This window comes from Hemicordylus capensis, chromosome 4 (genome assembly GCF_027244095.1).
Source record: "Hemicordylus capensis ecotype Gifberg chromosome 4, rHemCap1.1.pri, whole genome shotgun sequence".
NCBI lineage: Eukaryota > Metazoa > Chordata > Lepidosauria > Squamata > Cordylidae > Hemicordylus > Hemicordylus capensis.
Window position 1 is genome coordinate 180,846,989 of NC_069660.1, and position 6,262 is coordinate 180,853,250.

The window sequence follows — 6,262 nt, forward strand, 5'->3', positions numbered from 1 at the left end:
AGACTCACACATACAAGTTCACCACTTGATCTTGCAGTCATCGAGTGATAAACATGTATCTGTGAAGCAGCCTTTAATGCTTTGATTCTCTATGGTTCTCTAAGTCTGTTCGCTGTGAACTGACACTGCTTTCAGTGGGCATTGAAGGTCCTATTGCTATTCTGGCCTGGAATATTACACTATCTCTTACAATCTGTTCAATCTGAATTCCTTTATCTACACTTTGGAAGACTGATCTAATTTGTTAAATTAGCAGTGTGGTTTAAGTGATCTGAAGGTATTTAAATCCTCTAGTAGGAAAACGGACATATCTTCTATCGCTCAGTATTTAATATTGCAGCAGGAAACTGGGGGGGGGGGAACCACGCACACACAGTACTCACTTTGTGTTTTATCACCAACTACTCAGTCAAAGTAGAATTCATAACAGATAGAGACAAATCATCTGATGGCAGAGGTTAAAAGAAACCTGTTACTATGACTACAGATAGGGTCAGATAACAAAATGAACAGCCACTTTTGATCTTCAAAAAAACCTTTTTCCTTTGCTCTCTCCTCTGTTATCTGGACCACTCCATCAAACACCTAGCAGATAACAGAGTTGAAAACCCAATCGACCTTCAAGGAAGACCAGACAAGTTGGAAAGTCTGTGTAAAGGTTACTCTTACAGTGGAAGGGCCTGTGATGACATTTTTGTATATGTGTATGGGCCTGTGTATTTATGAATATAACTAAAGCAACAGGCTGCAGTTCAAAAGAGGTTACTAGCAGGTTTCACGCTGCTGCAGAAACGGAGATTGACAACTGTACACATTGTGGGGGAAGCCAAAATTAAAGGGGGCAGGGGAATTGACAGTTCATCAAATGGCTATTTCAGCAAATTATTATCTTGTCTCACCTTTTCTGTTTTAAACTCTTCGTCAATGAACACTTTTTTTGGTGCTTTTCAGATAAACTGTTGCTAGAGGGCATGGTTTAAAGGCATCTGTTTGTCTTTGCTGGTTGTGTTTGGGAAATGAGGATGGTAGGAATAGTTGGCTGGGAAAGGGTGTAAATTCATTTATTTCCATAACAGAATGTACAAGGTAGTGTTTCTCCATCTTTGTCATTTTCTGTGTTGTAAAAAATATATTCAGATATAAAAAGGAAAAAGGAAAAAGAAATAAATATTTCCCTAAAGTGCTTCATCAGTTAAATTGCTGCCCAAGGCCGAAGGAAAAGACCAAGGCTAGATGTGGTACATAGGACCTAATGTCCCAAGCATTATGTATGTCCAAGTCATTACTGCTTCCATGAAGCAGAAGTGAAGGTGGCCAGCCGAACTTGAAATCTCCATGTGCAAACTACTCTCATCTTAAACCAAGGAGTTTAAGTATAAATATAAAAATATTTTATATCTCAGGGTTTTGTAAACATCACTAAATTGTGTGTGTGTGTGTGTGTGTGTGTGTGTGTGTGTGTGTGAGAGAGAGAGAGAGAGAGAGAGAGAGAGAGAGAGAGAGAGAGAGAGAATATAATTTTAGAGCAGTTTAGGGTGCTTAAGCCACATCATCTATATTATCTTGTCAAACATGCACAGTGTTCTGCTGCTTAACACAAGTTTTCAAGAGTTCATTTGCAAATCTTACAAACAATAATTGATGAAAGTAGGGCAATTATCAAATGAAACAATCCTTTAGATAAATGTATTTATTTTTTTATTATTAAAAATTTTATACCACCCTTCCAAAAGGCTCAGGGCGGTTTACATTTAAAACGCCATTAAAATCAATTAACAGAAACAGAAATTATAACAGAAATTATAAAACTGCATAAAATCATAATTAACAATTAAAACATCATAAAACACCAATTAAATAGCCAAAAATAGGTGCTCAGTTGAAGTAAAAAGTGAAAAATGACACAGGAACTCAGTTACTGACATAACCAATAAATTACTCAATGGAAATCCCATTGAAATTAAGTAGAGTAACTCCTGAATAGTACTACTGAGTAACTTAGTCTGGTTGTCAGCCAATGAATGGCAGGGGAGAGCATTCTTTCAATATTACTTCCGTAATACTGGAAAAGGCCCCAATGTAATGTAATTCAGCCATTTCAGGGGCAAAATCTGAGGGCCAGGGAATGAGATATACACTCTTGCATGTTCTCCATGGAAGGCTGGCTAACTCCTGATCCACAATTTTCTCTCTCGATGCAATTGAAACATTCCCAATGCAATCTAAAGGAGACATTAATTTTGCAGTCAGCCATTTTGAGAAGCAGAAATCACTCTCTCAAACATTTGTCAATACTTATCCCTCCCTTAAATCCTCAAATCTGCCCTTACATCTTGAAAGTTGTCAGAATCTGTGCCTTTAATTGATTAGCCTATTTTAATAGGAGCTTCAAAGGTGAATAACTCAATAAATACTGAACATTTTTTCCAAAACAACAAAAGCACATACTGCTCTATGGACCTGAACTTTTCTATTTAAAAGGGCAAGGGGATGGGGTGAGGGGAGAAAGAAAGATAACCCTGGACCAAATACAGATCACCAACAAGTTAAATTAGCTTCTTAGAGGTCAGTATCCAAACTGCTGCATCTTGGTCAGTTCTCAACAGATCTGCATGAAATGTGGCGAGATAACGGTGCTTGTCATCTACTTGCTCCATTCCAACTTTCACATGGAATGGATAAATCGCTTACATTTTATTACCAATGTTCAGGGCTTATAGTGGTGGAGCACAGTTTTTACAGCTCACAACTATACAGACTACCATGCCTGAAAAATTATTACCCATTGTTTTAGTTTAATATATGAGCATATGTAGTTAGTTTTTCTAGATCTCAGTTGGGTGTCCCCCCCCCCCCGCTTTTCTTTCTTTCTTTCTATCAATCAATCTCTTTATTTCAGTCAGCGACCAGCATAATTTCTTTCTATATAATGTTGGTATTTTTCAATAATAAAGAATAAAGTTAAAAAAAAGACATATATCTGCCCCAAGAAGCTTACTGTTTACATTTCAGTACTGCAGGAACCACAAAGGGAGCAGAAGGAAGGGCTAAAATGGAGAGGAAAGGGCAACAAATGTGTTGTTTTGAAAAAATCAAATCCCATACATAAACATTCATTAAATATGCACTTTTGTCTGGGGGCGGGGGAAGAGCTTCTGGCTCATTTATCCCCGACCATAAAGTGCTAAAGGACAAAATATTTGATCAGCAACCACAGAAGATTGTTGAGTTTGCTCTAGGGCACACACTTGATACACAATGTGATAGGGATGTGCAAGAACCACATTTCGAACCACGGTTCAAGCACATTTGGGGAGAGGGGCCCGGGAGCTTTAGAAAGAGGAGAGCAGGTGCACATCCCAAGATGCCCCACGTGGCATCAGTATGCATATGGTCAGCAACACTATGTCATCAGCAACACCATGCTTGCCAGGCAAATGGTGCCTGTGATGTGCAGACATCATGTGCATGCTGCCACGGTGCACGCTTTCTTGAGATGTGTGCTGCCCTAGCAGGAAGCTGCATAAGGACCTGCTCTCCTCTTTCTTTAAGCTCCTGGGCCCCGCTCGTAAAATGTGCTCAAACCACAGTTCATGCACATCCCTATAATGTTAGGGTGAAGCCCAGCTGTTTTCTATATGATCTGCGTGTGCACCCTGGAATAAACCCTCGAATTCTCTACAATGTACATCTATTCCTTGGCATACTCCCCTGTCAATGTGGAAAACTTACCTTGAAGGTTGAAAATTTAAAAATCACTGTGATCGCGGCAGCAAGCAGATGTGGAAGACTCGGGATCAGAAAAATGAGGGAGTGCTCGCTCCCTTAACCTCATTTCAGCAGGAAGCTACTTAGGCAGGGTTGCCACCGTGTAGCCACCAGGATTGGCCATGATCCCCATGGTTCACACAAGCATGCAAAACGCGGCTGGGCTCCCTTAGCTTGGTTTTGCATGCTCATGTGAATAGAGCATGTCAAATATCAAATGTGATTAAATACTGACTGTCAAATATCAAATGTGATTAAATACTGAAATCAAATCTCAAGCGTCATGTACAAATAACAATATGTGATGCATATTTGGTCATTCAGATACTATCTGATAAATGTTGACCTCAACATTTCCAAAGGAAGATTTGGAGAGAAGTTTTATTCCAGCTGTCTGTGGCTCCAGAAAAAGTCCAAGATAAAGTTCTGCCATTTATGTTCATAAGAGAATTGAAGTGCCTTCTTTAATACAAATAATATGAATGTAGTTATTGGGGTAGCTGTAGCGCGTCCCTCTTGTACTTGAAAACAATCCATCAGATGAGATTACCTTTAAGAACTGCCACATCAGCGTGAAAGTCAAATACCAAAATCCTATTGTATTGCCATGAGAAGCAATCACTAAATGTGCCTTTTTAGCAAGACGAAAATGTTTCAGTGGGAACCGTACTGGGTGTCAATACCTTAGAAGGAAATAAATGTTAAAACAAGCTAAATAATTGTCTAACAGTACTTGTACTAATGACCTTAAACTTCTACTATGCTAATTTTTCGTCTACACTTTTAATTACAGATCGATAATACTTTGCTGTTGACATTTTAAAAATGCTGAACCACACAGAGAAACACTGACTAGATGGAAATATACAACGAATTTGCTAAATCAATAAACTTTGCCATTTAACAAACAATCGCATGTACGGCAGTGACCAAGATTAGCAAGCATAAAAGACCACACTTCAGCTCCTTAATTATTCCTTAATAACTTTAAGCCTTACATCATTGACAAAATTATGTTGCTGTGAAAACCAATAGCTTCCTTTGTTTATTTACAGCATCTCCTTCAAATGTTTACGGTAGCTGTTTCTGAGTACACTAACCAAGGATCTTTATAATCCAAGGCTTTGAATGATCAGACCATAATCTAGAAAGAGAATTCCAAGCAGTCTATTTCTTAGGGGCTTGAGCCAACCAAAGTTAAACAAGTTCCATTACTTTCAGTGAGTGTTAAGGAAGTGCTTTTTACCTCCTAGTCCACACTTAAATCAATGGGATTCATGGTGGGTTTGTCTTTCTTTCTTCTTTTTGAGGAAAATGGAAATATTGTTGTTGCTGCTATAGACTTCCAAGTCCCCTTTATCTTCCTAAACGAGATCATTTTTTTCTCTTGATACAACTACTTGTCTCAAAGTACACTTACACTAGATAGTTCCAGCTAAGATAACGCCATCTGAAATATGAGTTGAAGAATATTTAAAGGCAATAGGCACTGTCCAACCAAAGTTAAGCACTCTTAAGATTCAAGCACATGCTTAATTCTTTCCCATTTAAATCAATGGGGATGTTAAAAATGCTTAACTGGTGGGATCATGCCCAAAGTATTCTATTCATTTAAGGATGGGAATTATTTCTTTCCTGACATATACTGTGCCATATTTCCTGACCTATAAACCTTATAAAAACAAGTAAAATGAAAACATAAATACCCTTAAATGTCATTTTAGGGTGCACGCTAATATAATCTCTTACTAATAATTGCTTGAGGTGATACTATCTGCACTGTATCCCATGATCTGTTCTTTGTTTGCCTTAGTGTTCCACTTCTTGTGTGTATGTGTGCGAGATACAAACTTCCTGCAGTTGGCTTAGGTCAGAGCTGTCAACTAATAAAACACTTCTTTGGTGAAATAAATTCACACATTCTCTAAACCCTTGAAATAGGTGCCTTTCTGACATACTGAAAGAAGTGCGAGATGACTTACAATTTCATGAAAACAAGTGTTGGAAAACTCATTGTTGGAAGGTCAACTTCAAATTTTTCTTCATTTTCTGTTACACTAATACACCAAAACCTAAATAGCATCAAAGAACTATAAACATGCATCCCAGTAACTATAAGCTGCACTGATAAATCAACTTTAGTTGGTTAATCAAATGAATTAGAGCTTGCAATCCAGATCTGAACAGAAGTGTCATGTTGTCCTTCTTCCTGACCATTTTCCTATTCTTTTTCCTTCATGTAAGATACACCAAAGAAGAACACTGCTAGAGCCCAAGCATGGTGTGTGTGGGGAAAAAGAATACACTTTATGAAGGCCCCAGCTCCAATTCCATTATCATGGGGGGCTGGGCAAAATAAGGATAAATTATAGTTGTATTTACAAACCAGAGCCAAAAAGGCAACATTCTGAAGAATGAACTGCTGGTTAAGGCCAGTATTCCCTGTAACAGAAATTCCCAGACGTTGTTGACTACGACTCCGAGAATCCCCAGC

At 38.3% G+C, this 6,262-nt stretch overlaps 1 long non-coding RNA gene across 1 annotated transcript; it reads right to left on the reverse strand.

The window, feature by feature from the left end:
- Positions 1–1,818: 1,818 nt before the first annotated feature.
- On the reverse strand, positions 1,819–6,211 carry LOC128324047 (uncharacterized). Its single transcript, XR_008306600.1, has 3 exons — positions 5,751–6,211; positions 4,319–4,451; positions 1,819–2,222 (listed from the first exon to the last, which is right to left on the reverse strand). It is a non-coding gene; the product is annotated as an uncharacterized LOC128324047 (long non-coding RNA).
- Between the last annotated feature and the right edge of the window lie 51 nt (positions 6,212–6,262).